Source organism: Enhydra lutris, unplaced genomic scaffold, assembly GCF_002288905.1.
Source record: "Enhydra lutris kenyoni isolate GAN:26980312 unplaced genomic scaffold, ASM228890v2 scaffoldscaffold122, whole genome shotgun sequence".
NCBI lineage: Eukaryota > Metazoa > Chordata > Mammalia > Carnivora > Mustelidae > Enhydra > Enhydra lutris.
Window position 1 is genome coordinate 726839 of NW_019154206.1, and position 19267 is coordinate 746105.

Consider the following 19267-nt stretch of genomic DNA (forward strand, 5'->3'; position numbering starts at 1 on the left):
TGTGTTTTCATTTTCATTTGTTTCCATGAATTTTTTCAATTCTTCTTTAATTTTCTGGTTGACCCATTCATTCTTTAGTAGGATGCTCTTTAGCCTCCACGTATTTGAGTTCTTTTCAGCTTTCCTCTTGTGATTGAGTTCTAGCTTCAGAGCATTGTGGTCTGAAAATATGCAGGGAATGATCCCAATCTTTTGCTACTGGTTGAGACCCGATTTGTGACCCAGGATGTGATCTATTCTGGAGAATATTCCATGTGTACTAGAGAAGAATGTGTATTCTGTTGCTTTGGGATGGAATGTTCTGAATATATCTGTGATGTCCATCTGATTCAGTGTGTTATTTAAGGCCTTTATTTCCTTGTTGATCTTTTGCTTGGATGATCTGTCCATTTCAGTGAGGGGGGTGTTAAAGTCCCCTACTATTATTGTATTACTGTCGATGTGTTTCTTTGATTTTGTAATTAATTAGTTTATATAGTTGACCACTCCCATGTTAGGGGCATAGATATTTAAAATTGTTAGATCTTCTTGTTGGACAGATTCTTTAAATATGATATAGTGTCCTTCCTTATCTCTTATTATAGTCTTTGGTTTAAAATCTAATTTGTCTGAAATAAGGATTGTCACCTCAGCTTTCTTTTGATGTCCATTAGCATGGTAAATTGTTTTCCATGCCCTCACTTTAAATCTGGAGGTGTCTTTGGGTCTAAAATGAGTTTCTTGTAGACAGCATATTGATTTTTTTTTTTTATCCATTCTGATACCCTGTGTTTTTTGATTGGGGCATTTAGCCCATTTACATTCAGGGTAACTATTGGAAGATAAAAATTTAGTGCCATCATATTGCCTGTAAGGTGATTGTTACTGTATATTTACTCTGTTACTTTCTGGTCTACTAATTTTGGGCTCTCTTTTTGCTTAGAGGACCACTTTCAATATTTCCTGTAGGACTGGTTAGGTGTTTGCAAATTCTTTCAGTTTTTGTTTGTCCTGGAAGATTTTTATCTCTCCTTCTATTTTCAATGATAGCCTAGCTGGATATAGTATGCTTGGCTGCATATTTTTCTCATTTAGTGCTCTGAATATATATATCATGCCAGTTCTTTCTGGCCTGCCAGGTCTCTGTGGATAAGTCTGCTGCCAATCTAATATTTCTACCATTGTATGTTACAGACTTCTTGTCCCAAGCTGCTTTCAGGATTTTCTCTTTGTCACTAAGACTTGTAAGTTTTACTATTAGAGGACAGGGTGTGGACCTATTTTTATTGATTTTAAGGGGGATTCTGTGTGCCTTCTGGATTTTGATGCTTTTTTCCTTTGCCAAATTAGGGAAATTCTCTACTATAATTTGCTCCAATATACCTTCTGCCCCTCTCTCTCTTTCTTCTTTTTCTGAAATCCCAATTATTCTAATATTGTTTCATGTTATGGTATCACCTATCTCTCGAATTCTCCCCTCATGGTCCAGTAGTTTCTTGTCTCTCTTTTGCTCAGCTTCTTTATTCTCCATCATTTGGTCTTCTATATCACTAATTCTCTCTTCTGCCTCATTTATCCTAGCAGTAAGAGCCTCCATTTTTGATTGCACCTCAATAGTTTTTTTTTTTTTATCTCAACTTGGTTAGATTTTAGTTCTTTTATTTCTTCAGAAAGGGATTTTATTACTCCAGAAAGGGTTTCTCTGATATCTTCCATGCCTCTTTCAATCCCAGCTAGCACCTTGAGAATTGTCGTTCTGAACTCTAGTCCTGACTATATTACCAATATCCATATTGATTAGGTCCATAGCTGTCAGTACTGCCTCTTGTTCTTTTGTTTTGTGGTGAGTTTTTCTGCCTTGTCATTTTATCCAGATAAGAATACATGAACGAGAGAATAAAATACTAAAAGTGTGGCAAAGATCCCAGAAAAATGTATGCTAACCAATCAGAAGAGATCCAAAGCCCGGAAGAAGAAAGGGGGGAAAAAAGAAATAAAAATAAAAAATAAAAAATTGGGGTGCCTGGGTGGCTCAGAGGGTTAAAGCCTCTACCTTTGGCTCGGGTCATGATCCCAGGGTCCTGGGATCGAGCCCTGCATTGGGCTCTCTGCTCAGCAAGGAGCCTGCTTCCTTTCTGCCTACTTGTGATCTCTGTCTGTCAAATAAATAAATAAAATCTTAAAAAACATATATATGACTATGTCATGTATACATATATGACATACATATACATATACAAAATACATGCAGAATCAAGTGGGTGGCTCTGTTCTATTCACCAGTCATATGTATGTGTGTGTGTGTGTATATATATATACATATATATGTCTGTATATATATATATACATATATATATATATATACACACATATATATATTTGATGTCATTTCAGTTTGCTACTCCTCTGCCATCTGCCTCTCACCACCCCTAAATAAATACATTCTTTTTCTTACAAAAAGTTTTTACTTATTTATTTGACACAGAGAGAAATATCACAAGTAGGCGGAGAAGCAGGCAGAGAGAGAGGGGGAAGCAGGCTCCCTGCTGAGCAGAGAGCCTGATGCAGGGCTCGATCCCAGGACTTGAGATCATGACCCGAGCCAAAGGCAGAGGCTTAACCCACTGAGCCACCCAGGCACCCCTAAATACATTCTTTTAAAAAAAGAAATGCAACATGTCTCTGTATATTGACTTTGCAACTTTTACTGAATTTGTTTATTCTAACTGTGTGTGTGTGTGAACTCTTTAGGGATTTCTTTTTTTTTTTTTTTTAGATTTTATTTATTTGTCAGAGAGGGAGAGAGAGCGAGCGAGCACAGGCAGACAGAATGGCAGGCAGAGGCAGAGGGAGAAGCAGGCTCCCTGCCGAGCAAGGAGCCCGATGTGGGACTCGATCCCAGGACGCTAGGATCATGACCTGAGCTGAAGGCAGCTGCTTAACCAACTGAGCCACCCAGGCGTCCCTCTTTAGGGATTTCTACATATAGTATCATGTCATCCAAATAGTGACCATTTTCTTTTCCTATTTAGATTTCATATCTTTTTTTTTTTTTTTTTTGGTCTAAATGGTTTGGCTAGGGCTTTCAATACTATGAAGAATGAAAGTGCTAAGAGTGGGCATCTTTCTCTTGTTCTTGATTGTAGTGAAAACGTTTTCAGCATTTCACCCTTGAGTATAAAGTCAGCTGTGGGTTTTGTATATAGGCCCTTTGGTTGAGGTATGTTCCCTCAATACCCAGATGGTTTAGAGTGTTTACCATAAATGCATATTGAATCTTGTCAAGGGTTCTTTCTGCACCTATTGTAACAATCCTAGGATTTTTATCTTATTTTGTTAAGGTGGTCCATCCCATTGGTGGATGCACAGATGTGGAATCATCCTTGCATCCCTGGAATAAATCCCCCTGGATCGTGTTGTGTTATTCTCCTGATGTATTGTTGATTTAATTTTGCCAATAATTTGTTGAGGATTTTTGCATCTCTATTCATGAGGGCTATTGGCCTTTGCTTTTCTTGTAGCATTCTTGTCTTGTTTTGGTAGCAGAGTAATGCTGCCTTCATAAAATGAGTTTGGACATATACCCTCCTCTCCTCTCTTTTAAACAATTTGACAAGGGTTGATATTAATTCTTCTACCATCTGGTTGAACTCCTCAGTGAAACTGTCTGCTCTTGGGCATTTGTTTCTTGGGAGGAATTGATTATCAAATCAATCCTTTTTACTAGAGATCAGTCTGTTTAGATTTTTTTTTTCCTTTATGGTTCAATCTTTTTAGGTTGTTGTTATGAGCTTATCCATTTCTCCTAGGTTGCCCAAGGTGTTGTCTTCTATTTGCTCATAGTACTCTTATGATCCTTTGTATTTTTGTGGTATTCATTGTAATAGTTCATCTTTCTTTCTTTCAAGTTTTTCCACAGTTTTTAATTTAAATTCAGTTAGCCAAAGTACAGTTTTTGATGTAATGGTCAACGATTCTTTAGTTGCCTATAACGCCCAGGTCTCATCACCACATGTCTCCTCCTTGATACCCATCACCCAGTTACCCGCCCCCCCCAACTACCTCTCCTCATTTGTTTCCTATGATTAAGAGTCTCTCATGGTTTGTCTCCATCTCTAATTTCTTCCCATATAGTTTTCTCTCCCTTCCCCTGTAGTCCTTTGTGTTCCCCATATGAATGAAACCATATGATAATTGTGATTCTCTGCTTGACTGATTTCATTTAGCACAATGCCCTCCAGTACCATCTATGTCAATGCAAATTATGGGCATTCATCCCTTCTGATGGCTGAGTAAAATTCTATAGTATGTATGTACCACATCTTCTTTATCCATTCCTCTATTGAAGGACATCTCAGATCCTTCCACAGTTTGGCTCTTATGGGCAATGCTGCCATGAACATTGGGGAGCATGTACCCCTTCGTTTCACTACATCTGTATCTTCGGGGTAAATACCCAGGAGTGCAATTGCTGGGTCATAGAGCAGCTCTACTTTTAACTTTTTGAGGAACCTCCATGCTGTTTTCCAGAGGGACAGCACCAGCTTGCATTCCCACCAACGGTGTAAGAGGGTTCTCTTTTCTCCACATCCTTGACAACAGTTTTTGTTTCCTGTCCTGTTAATTTTAGCCATTCTAACTGCTGGAAGGTGGTAGCTCATTGTGGTTTTGAATTCCCTGATGAGAACTGATGTGGAGCATTTTTTCATGGACTGTTGGCCATTTGTGAGTCTTCTTTGGAGAAGTGTCTCTTCCTGTCTTCTGCCCATTTCTTGAGTGGTTTCTTTGTTTCTTGGGTGTTGAGTTTGAGCAGTTCTTTGTAGATCTTGGATACCAGACCTTTATCTGTCATGCCATTTGCAAATATCTTCTCCCATTCTGTAGGTTGCCCTTAATTTTTGTTAATTGTTTCCTTTGATGTGCAGAAGCTTTTTACCTTGATGAAGTCCCAGTAGTTCATTTTTGCTTTTATTTCCCTGGCCTTTAGAGACACGTCTTGCAAGAAGTTGCAGTGCTCAAGATGGAAGAAGTTGCTGTTTGTGTTCTTCTCTAGAATTTTCATGTGAGACAGGAATCAATTATCTTTCTTTCCTCATTGTATTTGAGCCCTCTCATTTTCTAGCTAAAAGTTTGTCAGTTTGGTTTAACTTTCCAAAAAAGGCAGCTCATATTTTCATTGATCTTTTGTCTTTTTAGTCTCCATTTGATTTATTTCCACTTTCCTTTTTGTTATTTACCTTTATCTACTGATTTGGGGTTTTGCTTGTTCCCCCCCCCCTTCTTTCCCGTGTATATTAGGTTGGTTATTGGAGAGCTTTCAGATGGATTGATGAGGACCTGAATTTCTGTGAACTCCCCCCTTAGAGCTACATTGGCTGCATCTGGTAACTTTTCATAGGTTCTCTTTTTAATTGGTCTCAAGGTACTTTTAAATTTTGATTTCTTATTTGACTATTGGTTGTTTATTAGCATGTTGTTGAATTTCCACATATTTGTGACTGTCCCATTTTCTTCTTGTGACTGATGACTACTTTCATACTATTGTGGTTGGACAAGATTTGAACCAGAGCATGAAGGGAGCATTCAGTTTAAAAGTTAGTTTTCTGGGGCATTTTCTGAGGGGAGACCATGACTTCCATGGTGACAGAGGAAGGTTTTTGTGAGACTGGAGGGGGGAGGTGGTCAACCCTTGTTAGATTACTGATTACTACCATGCAGTCTGTGTACCACTATTCACACTGTAGCCCTGATGGACATGTACTTCCTTAGAAACATTTTCCAGGAGGTGCAGGGTGGCCGTCTCTAACAGAAAGGCCCCAACTCATAAACCAGGATGTATGGTAAATTGGGGGATCAGAACCCGACTTTCTGTTGGAAGTGACAGGAATGGGACATGGTGAGTTTCATGACAATAGCCAAGGTCCCGAGTTACCCACTGCATGTTGGTGGGGAAGTGGGGTCTGTGGTCTGTCTCATCAGAACCTGTGGAATTCAGGACACCCTCCTGTCTGTTGAGTTGTGTGGAGACAGTTAGACAGCAGTCTCTGGCCAGGCATGAGGGTCACACTAGACCACCACCAGAGGGGCAGTGTGTGGTGGGAACCAGTGCTCGGTTTCCATGAACACCGACTGAGATCTGGTGACTGTGATTCCTAGAAGCAGCATGGGGAGAGGAGGGTGGTGGTGGTATACACTCCCTAGGGTTCTGGTCAGCACTAAACTGGAGTCCACTGAAGTGAACCGTGCCTGGCACAGAAGGTGCCCAGTCACTATAGCTGTGGGCACTGTGCCCATGGCACTTTCATGCCAGGGGCTTCCATGCTACCACCTCTTATTTTTCATCATCTTCATGGTCATGAACCTCTGTTCTTGCCCCATGGTCCCCCAGGGTATTGCCCGTCCTCCATCTGGCCCTCATCCTCTGCCTTGTGCGACCCGATGCCAGGGTAGCCTTCTGAAGAGGCAGCTCTGTCAGTCACCTGATGGAACACTTCCATCTGTCCCCTGTGAGGATGATGCCCTGCCCTGGAAGGAGGGTGCAGGTTCCCAATCAGGAGAGCCACATCTTCCTTTTCAGCCTAGCCTACCTTCCCCTCAGTCCTCTGCAGGGAAGCTACTGTACTTACTAAGGTAACAGCTCTGACCTTAAAAACCGATATTGTTTTGGGATGCCTGGGTGGCTCAGTTGGTTAAGCCTCTGCCTTCGGCTCAGGTCATGATTCCAGGGTCCTGGGATCGAGTCCCGCATTGGGCTTCTTGCACAGCAGGGAGCCTGCTTTCTCTCTCTGCCTCTGCCTGCCACTCTGCCTGCTTGTGCGCTTGCACGCACACGTTCTCTCTCTCTCTCTCACAAATAAATAAGTAAAATCTTAAAAAAAAAAACCCACCAATATTGTTTTGTGTTTCTCCATGCCTTAGTTCATCCATGGCATGTCTTTCAAGCTTCTCAGTGGATTTTCAGCAGTCCTGCAGGGCTGTCTGCTCAAAGAGGGGATGACCTCAAAGGGCCAGCCTTCCCTGCCACCTCCTTCAGCATGTCCCTGAGCCCTGGAGCCAGCTGTTCCACTGAGTGCTGAGGGACCCGAGCCAGCCCATCCTGAGCCCAGGCTGTGTCAGCGGTGTAGATTGATGTGTGCCGGGAGCAGTGAGCGGCTGGCATGAGCCAGGTGCAGGCAGTTTCTCTTTCTCATGCCTTCCCCCCCTCCCTCCCAGAGGTAGCTCAGAGCAGCCTCCATGCCCAGCATCTCGAGATCCCTTGACCTGTGCCTCCTGCCTTCAGCTGGTGAGCTTGGTGGCTTCCCATTGCTTCTGTCTCCCGTACTCACCCCCATGGCATTTCCTGGATCAGGGGAGGGATTGTACCCTTGTCTGTACTTGACCTGCTTCCTATCCTGCACTGAGCCCACCCACCTTTGTGTCTCCAGTGGATGTGCTTGGAAGCAAGCTTGTCCACAGAGAACCTATTAGCCAAATGGATCCAGGGAATGACCACTGAATTAGTGATCCAGGATAGAGAACAAACCTGCTCTGTGTGTCAGGAGCGGTGGGCAGGTGGCATGGGCCAGGGGCAGGCAGTTTCTCTTTCTTATTTCTTCCCCCACTCCCTCCCAGAGGTAGCTCAGAGCAGCCTCCACACCCTACATCATGAGATCCCTTGACCTGTGCCTCCAGCATTCACCTCTTGAGCTTGGTGGCTTCCCATTGCTTCTGTCTCCCATACCTGCACCCATGGCCATTCCTGGATCAGGAAAGGGATCGTACTTGACCCTCTTCCTATCCTGCACTGAGCCCACCCACCTTTGTATCTTCCATGGATGTGCTTGGAAGCAAGCTCTTCCACAGGAAATCTAGTAGCCAAATGGATCCAAGTAATGACCACTGAATTAGTGATTCAGGATAGAGAACAAACCAGCTCTGAAACCTGTCCCACAGGTTTGACCTGTCCCACAGGTTTGATCCCACAGTATGACCATCTCATACTAAAACAGAAACAGTAATAACTTTCTGGATTATGAAATGGCATCTTTCTCTACTTACACTCTCTTGAATGCATAGGTACTGATCCTGGATGAAAAGGGACCATGGCTCCTCGGGGCTAGGATTAACAGATAAAATATAAGAATTTAGTGAAATTTGAATTGGAGGCATAGAATGAATAAATATTGATGAGGAAATACTCCCAAGTATGGCATATGAACATTGTGTATCAAAGCTTTTTCAAATAGATTACTGAAAGAAAAATCTTTTTTTTTATTGTTTGTTTTAATTCCAGTCATGTTAGCATACAATATTATATTAGTTTCAGGTGTACAATAGCGTGAGTCAGTAATTCTCTATATCACTCACTGTTCATCAAGAACGTGTACTCTTAGTCCCCTTCATCTATTTCTTTTTTTAAAAAATATTTTATTTATTTATTTGACAGAGAGAGATCACAAGTAGGCAGAGAGGCAGGAGGCGGGGAGGGGAAGCAGGCTCCCCGCTGAGCAGAGAGCCTGATGTGGAACTCCGTCCCAGGACCCCGAGATCATGACCCTAGCTGAAGACAGAGGCTTTAACCCACTGAGCCACCCAGGTGCCCCCCCTTCATCTATTTCACTAATCCTTTCATTCACCTCCCCTTTGGTAACTGTAAGTTTGTTCTCTGTATTAAGAATCTGTATTTTGGGGTGCCTGGGTGGCTCAGTGGGTTAAAGCCTCTGCCTTCGGCTCCGGTCATGATCCCGGGGTCTTGGGATCAAGCTCCGCATCGGGCTCTCTGCTCGCCAGGGAGCCTGCTTTCTCCTCTCTTTCTGCCTGCCTCTCTGCCTACTTCTGATCCCTGTCTGCCAAATAAATAAATAAAATCTTAAAAAAAAAGAATCTGCATTTTGGTTTGTCTTTTTTTTCCTCCTTTATTTATGTATGTTTGTTTCTTCAATTCAACACAAGAGTGACATCATATGGTATTGTCTTTCTCTGACAGACTGATTTCACTTAGGATAATCCTCTCTAGATCCATCCGCGTGGCTGCAAATGGCAAGATTTCATTCTTTTTATGGCTGAGTAATATTCCACTGTGTGTGTGTGCGTGTGTGTGTGTGTACACATCTCTCACCTCATTTATCACTTTATCCACAGACACCTGGGTTGCTTCCATATTGTGATCTTGTAAATAATGCTGCAAGAAACATAGGGGTGCATGTATCCTTTTGAGTTATTGTTTTCATATGCTTTGGATAAATACCCAGTAGTGTGGTTGCTGGATCCTAGGGTAGGTCTATTTTTAACACCTTGAGGAACCCCGTACTGTTGTCCAGAGTGGCTGCAGCAGGTTGCTTTTCCACCAACAGTGCACGAGTGTCCCCTTCTTCCACATCCTCCCAGCACCTGCTGTTCCTTGTGCTGTTGGTGGGAACCATTCTGACAGTATGTGGTAATATCTCATTATACTTTTGATTTGCATTTTTCTGAGCTTGGGTGGTGGTGAACATCTTTTCATGGGACCGTTGGCCATCTGTATCTCTTCTTTGGAGAAATGTGTGTTCATGTCTTCAGACTATTTTTTAACTGGATTTTTTGTCTTTTAGTGTTGAGTTGTATCCACTCCACATATTTTGGACACTATCCCTTTACTGCATAGGATATTTGCAAATATCTTCTCCCTTTTAGTAGGTTGTCTTATTATTATTACTTCTTCCTAGTTCTTCTGCTGTGTGGAAGCTTTTTATTTTGATATAGTCCCAGTTGTTTATTTTTGCTTGTATTTCCTTCACCTCAGGAGACAGTCTAGAAAAATGTTGCTTTTGTCCATGTAAAGAAGTTACTGTCTGTGCCCTCTTCTAGGATTTTTATGGTTTCAGGTCTTCCACTGAGGTGTTGAAACTGTTTTGAGTTTATGTGTCTGTATGGTATAAGGAAGCGGAGTAATTGCTTTCTTCTCTGAGTAGATGTCTAGTTTTCCTGGCACCGTTTGTTGTAGAGACTGTCCTTTTCCTTTTCGATATTCTTGCCTGCTTTGGGGAACACTAATTCACCACACAATTACGGGCTTATATCTGAGTTTCTATCCTGTTCCCTAGGTCGCTGTGTGTATTTTTGTGCCAGTGCCATACTGTTAGGATGACTACAGCTTTGTAGTATAACTTGAAATCTGGAACTGTGACTCCTCCAGGCTTGTTTTTCTTTCTCAACATTGTGTTGGCAGTTCAGTATCTTCGGTGGTTCCATACCGATTTTTAGAAGTGTTTGCTTGAGTTCTTTTTGTTTAACTGAATGAAAATGAGCCAACCTATAGTACATCATTAGTTCCAGATGTAGTGTTCAATAATAGATCAGATGTGTATAACACCCAGTGCTCATTGCATCACGTGCCCTCCTTAATGTCCATCACCCAGTTACCCCATCCCCCATCCACATCCCCTCCAGCAACCCTCAGTTTGTTTCTGTAATGAAGAGTCTCTCTCATAGTTTTTCTCTCTCTCTGATGACTTCCCATTCAGTTTTCCCTGGCTTACCCTCTGATCCTCTGTGGTGCTTCTCCTATTTCACAAATGAGTGAACCCATGTGCCAATTGTCTTTCTCTGATAGACTTATTTCACTGAGCATAATACCCTCCAGTTCCAGCCAGGTGGATGTGACGTACGTCTTCATTCTCTCTGATGGCTGAATAATATTCCATTGTAGATATGAACCACATCTTCTTTATCCATTCATTTGTCCATGAACGTCTGGGCTCTTTCCATATTTTGGCTAGAGTGAATAATGCTGCAATGAACGCTGGGGGGCAGATGCCACTACTTTTCACTCAATCTGTATCTTTGGGGTAAATACCAAGTAGTGTGATTGCTGGGTCATAGGGTAGATTTATTTTTATATGTTTTTAAGTTCTGGGGTGTCTTCGAGATGGATTCTCTCTCAGCAGTTCTGACTCCCATCGTCCCCACTCCTATTTAGTTCCCCCATTGGACACAATGTCTGTTCCATGGAGATTCCCCAGGGCAACACTGGACTAGCAAGTGTCCTCAGGGTGTGCCCCCAGGCCATCTGATGTGGCTGAGGGGTCATGAGCAATTCTGAACCCAAATCAAGGTTTTGGCTCTGCTGCCTTACTTTCACAAAAATAGCAGTGCCTGGGTTAGGTTTCCCTGCAACCGCTGAGCCTGCTTAGTGAGGACCTTGCCCAGGACATTAGCCCCATGACACTGTGAGGGCACAGTGAAGTCAGGCAATGTGACAAGGGATTCTCCACCAGGGTAGATGTCATTTCACGGCACACATGACAAAAAACATGTAAATGACAGTTTAGTAAGTAGTTCAATGTACTCTGTATGATGGCAGTGATGGAAAAAGCAAACGATGGGGTCAGAAAGGGGAATGGGAGTTCCAAAATCAGGCTGGAGTCGTCAGGGGGTAGGGGGTGTCTCGTGGAGGAAGGGGCCAGGAAGCTCATCACGGGTTCCAACAGGGCAGCGTCAGGGTGTGCGCTGGGCCTGACCCACGACCCCCAGGGGTGCTGGGGGCATTCCAGCTCCAGAGGATCTACAGTAATGTCAGTTGGCCTGAGCAGAGCCTTCATGGTACATCTTCTTTGTTCCTGGGTGTGGCTCTTTCTCTGCTTCTGGAGGCTGTTGATTCTCCTTTGATTTCCTCTGAGCTGCACCATTTTGCACTGTTTTATTGGCATGGATTCAGTGCTGTCGATTGACACAAGTTCTTGCTGAAAAGAAGTGGAATAGAAGCCATCCTTGTCTCCTAAGTAGACCTGAATAGATTCCATAGTAATAGCCCTTTCCCAGACCCCTGGGTCTTCACATGCTCTCACACTTGTTTGCGAGAATAAGGGGGGAGGTCTATTTGGCCCATGGGTGGTAGTCTCCCACACCCCAGATCTGCAACATGATGGATGATGTGGGAGAGCACTCTTCTTTTCCAGTGGAAGAGTGGGAAGACACTGGTATCAATTCTGCCTGACCCCGGCCCCTGCACGTGAAAGGAATAAAAGATGATAGTGAGATTGGCCAGCAATGAAGGCCTTAGTAATTCTCTCCCTTAGTAATTCTCTCCCCCTTCCCTATTTCTCTGTAGGCCTCGAGCTTCCCACAACAGGTTTGTCTGTGGTTGAATTCCTTGTAGGTGTTGTTTGGCTTAGTCAGTCCCTATAGCCTGGCTGGTCTATCCTGTGGGTTATATACCACACAGATGCTCATCTTCTTGAGGCCCAGACCATGAGCATTTAGATAGAACCATTTAGGGTTCTCTTGAGTCAGCTGAGGATCTGGCATGTGTGGGCTTCGGGATGAGTCTGATTCAGCCCTCACCAATGTTATGGAGCACCTGGCTTCCTGGGCCCTTTGTGGCACTGGCGTGGGCCTGGCCTAGGCCACTTGTGCAGTCGCATTGGAGAAGTCCCTGGCTTGGGTGGTCCACCTCGTGCTTGGCTCTACAGGCTAAGACTTAAAGTTTCTCCCTCCTTTGCTGGGACCAGGTCATATGCTCATTTATGAGTCAATCTCTGGAGCCAGGAAGTGGAGACATGGAGATTGGCATAGGTTGTTAAGACCTCTGTTGTTGACTTTTTTAATGGTCATGGTGGCAAGATCTTCTGTGATGCAACTGTTAATAAAATGAATATTAATTTCTGATAGTAAGTGGTTGAAGGTACTGGCTTAACACCTAGCTCCTCAGTCCCTGCCCCTCAGTATTGCTGTAGTACTCTGCAAAGACAATGCCTGGGAATGAACTAGGTGGATGGAAACTCATCTGGAGTACACAAGGGAAGGGTGTGTGTGTGTGTGTGTGTGTGTGTGTGTGTGTGTGTGTGTAGTGGGTTGGGGATAATAGCTCTGACCAAGTTGTAGCTCCAACTTATCTAGGTTTAAGAAGGTAAGGGGAATCCTGGTGTTTCAGCACCCATCATTTTGTAGATTGAGAATATGCCTTTTGCATGGAGTGTGGCAAGACTTGTTCCAAGTCTTCTCTAGTTGGTATGGAAGTCAGGGAGATAGCATCCTCCATCTGCTAGGATAGGTGTGAGAGGCTGAGTGCTCTCAAGAAGGTGTCTGGCTTTCGCAGGGCTCACTGTGAGCCTGCACACAGAACTGATGAGGACAGTCATGATTTTGTTCTGAGGATGGAGTATTGGAAGAATGTGGTGTCCCATGTAATCCTGGGCAGGGTACAGACCTGGAGTCCACTGTAGAGTTGTTTCATGGGAGTGGTGGTGATCTGCAGCATCTGCTTCATGAGATGTCTGTCCTTTATTGAGTTCTAGGTGTGGTTTCTGTGACTGTGCCCTAATGGCTGGGATTTCCAAGGAGTGGAATTTTTTGGCTTTACTCTAAGAGTTGGTCCCCTGGGAGTGGGCAAATCCCATTCCACTGCTGAGAAGTGTGTCTCTAGCGGTTGGAGTGTGTATTACAAACCTAGAGGCCAAGGGTGAGGTGGTTACAGTGGTCAGCAGTCTATTGTTATTGATGATTTATATGGGTGACTTCCATAGGATGAGATGTTAGAACCTATGGTTAGGGATCCTCATTGAGTGCCCATCAAGGGTGCTTTTTCTGAGTTTCATATTTGATACCTTTTTTATTGCTTCTCAGAGCCCTCCTTGTACTTGGTATTCCAATGAGCAGTGCATTATGTTGTCTGCATTTTACTCGTGTGTTGATGAGGATTCGAGATGGGAAAATGTCAGTGTTTCCACAAATTGTACACTGGAACAGCCAAATAATAAATTTTATTTTTTATTTTTTTTAAAGATTTTATTTATTTATTTGTCAGAGAGAGAGAGAGAGAGAGCGAGCAAGAGTGAGCACAGGCAGATAGAGTGGCAGGCAGAGGCAGAGCGAGAAGCAGGCTCCCTGACGAGCAAGGAGCCCAATGTGGGACTCAATCCCAGGACTCTGGGATCATGACCTGAGCCGAAGGCAGCCGCTCAACCAACTGAGCCACCCAGGCATCCCAATAAATTTTATTTTTGACACAAAGTAGGATGTATCCTGCTGTGATTCTTTTTTTTTTTTTCTGCTGTGATTCTTAGTTTAAAGTATGGGAGTGGGCCCTTTTTCAGTACTGGTAATGTGTACCATAGGTCTTCCTAGGGAACATTATCAGATTCTATTGGAGAGTTGGTATTTGTTATTGTGGAAGAATCAGGAGTTGACCAATTATTTGTTACCTGTTTCATTTTCCATGAACAGCTCCACAATATTCGGATTCACACCCCTACACCTTGTGAAATCATCCTGACTTTGGAGCTGCTTGCCCTTCTCTGCCAAGGATATGTTTGAGCCAAGAGAAAAGTGAATTCTCAGTGACTGGGAGACCCTGGGATCAGTAGGCTGTAGGTAGGGAGTTATTGAGAGCTTAAATTCTAAATGACCCCCTGACACCCAGATGAAATGCATTTCAGATTTAGAAAGTTCAGATAGAAATTTTGTGTCCATGATGACAACTGAAGAAAATGTGTCATCTCTAAACCTAACCTTAACCCTTAACTTTAACACTGAAACCTAAACTGACCTTAATGCCCAAACTGGAGCCCTGAATCCCAAACCTGAAATTGAACCCAAAGCCTAAACTCTGAACCTGAGCCCTGGATCCAAGCCCTGAACCATGAACCCAAACCCTAAACCAGAACTCTGAGCCACAAACCCAAACCCAAATCCCAGCATGAACCCAAGCCCCAAATTTGAACTTGAACTTTATCCCAGAAGCCCTGAATCTTAAACCCTAAATAATAAACCTAAAGCCCTAAACTCTGTTCCCTTGACCCTCACTCTAAATCCTCACCCTGACGCTATCCCCAAAGCTTGATCTAGAACTCTGGCTGAAACCTGAACCTGAATCCAGTTGAAACCCTTTACCACACTTTGTTTACGCATTTACTGCTGATGGATATTTGCAGTTTCTACCTTTTGATTCTTGTGAACACTGTTTGGGTAGGGGGCTAGGGTTAGGGTCTTGGGTAGGGGTCAGGGCCAGGATTGAAAGCAAGTGCAGGTCAGAGTGTGGGTCTGCGTCAGGGCCAGGGTCATGTTTAGTGCCACCGTTTGGGTCAGGGACTGTTGTCATTCCATATTGTTTCCCATTCATTTTTCCTTAGCTATTTTTGGAGAATTTGGGGGATATTGGGCTCCATGCAGCTTGAATTTCCAGAATGAAATGGCTCCAGCTGGACCCCGGGAGGGAGCAGGTGCTTCCGTTGAAGGGTGAGCTCCCCTAGTCCTGCACTGCCTTCCACTGCCTGCAGATGGCGCAGGACCCCAGTTCCCGCCCTGAGCCTGGCCTTGCACAGCCGCAGCTGGGACAGGAGCCAGCCTGCTCAGGACCCACTGTGGAGACTTCTGAAGGGCGTGGGACTGCTCCCACGCTGACAGGACAATCTGGGGAGGATGTGGGCCCACATCCACACTGACAGGACCCACTGTGGAGGACGTGGGGCCATGCACAGCAGTCTCACCTCCTCAGGACTGGCTGCTGGAGAAGGTGAGGAGAAGCCACCTCAGCGGGGACTGGCAAGGGGGTGTGTGGTCTCAGAACCCACGGAGGAAGGGTGTGCTATGTAGACACTGGGGCTTCTGTGGTTTTGTGTGTGTGTGGTGACATGGCCTCCGTGATGCTGTTTGTGGGGCTGAGAGGTCCCCCTTTTCTGGGCTTGGATGAGCGCCCCGGGTCCTGCGTCTGTGTTTGTGCGCATGTGGATTCGGTTTCTGGGGCTCCTGAGACAGTCTGCAGTCAGGGAGCGGCCGTCCCCCTCGGTGCTCATGCTCCCCCTGCCTTGGCCCCACAAAGTCCTTCCCATGCCCACATCCTCATCAGGGTTGGTCCAGAGTCTGGAAGTTCGGGAGCGACAGCGCAGACCGTGTAGACGGCTTTGGGGAGAGTAGGTATTTTCCCAGTGTCGGTTCTTCCCTGAGCACAGTGTCTTCCTGTCTCCGTGTGTCTCCCTCCCTCTCTGTCATCAGTGTCCCACGGCTGTCAGAGGACAGGTTTGTCACCCCCTTGTTTCAGGGGACTCCTAGGTATCTTGTTCTTTTGGACACAGTAGTAAATGAGATTGTTCGTAGTGTCTTTCCGATGGTTCCGATGGTTCCTTTGGAGCATGTATAAATGCAATTGATTTGTGCATATTGATTTTGTTCCTTGCAAGTTTCTTGAATTTATTAGTTCTGTTTGTCTTAAACTCAAACTGCCGGTTATTTGGCCAGCAGAATGGGTTTATTTGGGAATAGCAGAGAATTGCAATCTGGGATGAGCAAGCTACGGGCACATCACAGGCAAGTACAAGAAACAAAGGAGAGGAACATTATTTCATGGAGAAGGAGGAAGAAGTTGGGAGGGTTGCTTGGAAGGAAAGTCCACTGGAGCAAGGCAGGGGTTCAGGGGGATGGAGAATTCTCACTGGCCGAGCTGCAGGGATGGTGGATTTCTTGTAGGAGATGAACCCTCCAGCTTCCCCTATGGGGCCTGGAACAGATGAGTCTCTCCCGTGGGGAACTGTAATGTGGGGTCTGTAATGGGCACTGAGCGCCAGGTGCCCCCTTCCAGCCACCCCTTCTAGCGTCCCCAGTCCACTTTATTGAGGCTTCCCTTCGTGCTTTTTCACAGTCCTAACCAGGCTGTGGTGGAGAATTGTGGAGAATTGGAATTCCAAATCCCAATGCTTCCACTGCACCCAAGAGATGGGGGCACCCAATTTAATCCTCCCACAAGTCTCTTGCTAACATGTGGCCTCCTCCAAGGGCGAATGGCTTCTCCACAGTGGGTGAACTGGATCTGGGAGGGCTTGGCCTCCATCCTGAAGTCTGATGTCCTCTCTGCTTCTGTGGCGCAGTGCTAATGTGGATGTTTGGAAGAGTCATTTACTCTGCGGTGATTTCAAATCTGTAGTAACTTGTCATAGCAGCACAAATATGCTTTATCTCCACACTCAGACTCCACAGCTGTCATTTCTTTACCACGTTTGCCACTTCAAACAGGCCATTTCGATGCATTTTACCCCAAACAGGGACAGTGTCCTGTGGAACCACCACATAACCCCAAGTGAGGATATCGTGGTGGTTCCCACATTTGAACCCAGACCACAGGCCTGCTTCAGCTGTCACCACCTGCCTGACAGTCTGAAATGTCTTCTCCATTCGGATCCAGTTTTCTTCTTCTGGAACTTCTTCCAGGACTTTCCCTTATTTGGGTAACCCTTGTAGACTTAAGGAGCACAGATGGTTCCCATCTGAGTGGTATTTCTATATGGCTTAGTCACTGGGGCTGTTTTCAGTGTCTGTCTGCATTGTGACATGCATCAGTCCCTCATTCACTTTTTCACAGTGACTGAACATAAGAACATCAACCCCTTAAAACACTTCAGGTACACAATTCTCTGGCCTTAGCTGAGTTCCCATGGTTGTACATCATTCTCCAGAATTTTCTCACTCTCCCCGAGGGAGCCTGTATGCATGAAACACCAACTCCCCATTGTCCTTTCCCCTTGGCCCCCTGTAGCCACATCCAGCTTTGTGTCCCAGACACCTCACCCAAGTGGGATCATACGGATCATACAGTATCCAAGTCCTTTGTCCATTTTAAAAATGGGGTTGTCTTTTTGTTGAGTTGTAAAAGCTTTTTACATATTCTGGGCAACAGACTCTCATTAGATAAATAATGTACAAATATTTCCTTCGATTCTGGGGGCTATCTTTACGCTTTCTGGATAGTACCTTCTGATGTACAAATATTTTTAAATTTTTTACATTTCTTTTAAAAGAGTGAGTGAGAGAGAGTATGCAAGTCAATAGAGGCAGAGGGAGAAGGAAAGAGAATCTTAAGCAGGCTCCACACTTAGTATGGAGCCTGATGTGGGGCTCAATCTCATGATCTTGAGATCATGATCTGAGCCAAAATTAGGAGTTGGATGGTTAACCAACTGAGCCACCCAGGCACCTGGGACAGATTTTTAATTTTGAGGAGATTATTTTATCTATTTTTTTCTTTCCCTTCTTATGCTTTGGTGTCAGATCTAAAAGCATTGCTAAATCCAAGGTTATGAAGCTTTATCCCCACTTGTTTCTTCTAGAGTTTATAATTTTACCTCTTACATTTAAGCATTTAACTTATTTTGAGTTAATGTGTGTATGTGGTGTGAGGTAAGGATCCAGTTCCATTCCTCTGTACATGGATAGCTGATTGTTTAGCACCCTTTATTGAAAAGACCATTCTGTCTCCCCTTTGTCCACCCTTGTCAAAATTCAGTGGACCATAGATGAAGAGGTTTATTTCTGGGCTCTCAGTTAAATCCCACTGATCTGTATGCATACTTTTTTAAAAAAAGATTTTATTTATTTATTTGACAGACAGAGATCACAAGCAGACAGAGAAGCAGGCGAGAGAGGGGAAGAGAAGCAGGTTCCCTGCTGAAGAGAGAGCCCAATGTGGGGCTCGATCCCAGGACGCTGGGATCATGACCTGAGCCAAAGGCACAGGCTTTAACCCACTGAGCCATCCAGGTGCCCCGTGTATGCATACTTTAAAAAAAATTATTATTTTATTTATTTAAAATTTTTTTGGTAAATTTAAAATTAATTAATTAACGTGATGTATTATTTGTTTCAGGTTGTATGCATATATTTAGGACAGTATCACAATGTTTTATTTACTGTTGCTCTGTATTAAGATTTGAACTTTGGAAGTATGACCTTTCACCTTTGATTTTCTTTTTCAAGGTGGTTTTGGCTATCTTGTGATCACTTAAAATTCTATATGACTGTTACGATTAGCTTGTGCACTTCTTCCCAAAGGCCTTTGTGAAATTTCTTGGGAGCATATTGAATTTCCACATTGCTTTGTTACTGTTGCCATCCTATCAATAATATGTCTTTGCTTTTTTTCTTTTTTCTTTTTTAAAGATTTTATTTTTATTTATTTGACAGACAGAGATCACAAGTAGGCAGAGAGGCAGGCAGAGAGAGAGAGAGAGAGAGAGAGAGAGAGGAAGGGAAGCAGGCTCCATGCTGAGCAGAGAGCCCGATGCGGTGCTCGATCCCAGGACCCTGGACCTGAGCCAAAGGCAGAGGCTTTAACCCACTGAGCCACCCAGGCACCCCAATAGTATGTCTTCTCATCACCATCGGGTGTCCTCAGATTTATTTAGGTTTCCCTTACTTTCTTCCAGCAATGTTTTGTAATTTTTGGTGTACAAGATGTATACCTTGATTACATCTATTCCTAAGTATTTTGTCCATGTTGATGTTTCCTAAAATGGAATTGTTATCTTAAATTCCTTTTTGGATGATTCATTGTTAGTGTATACAG

At 44.1% G+C, this 19267-nt stretch overlaps 1 pseudogene; it reads left to right on the forward strand.

The window, feature by feature from the left end:
• The window catches only part of LOC111139848, a 61385-nt pseudogene that overhangs the window by 38697 nt on the left and 3421 nt on the right, over positions 1 to 19267 (forward strand).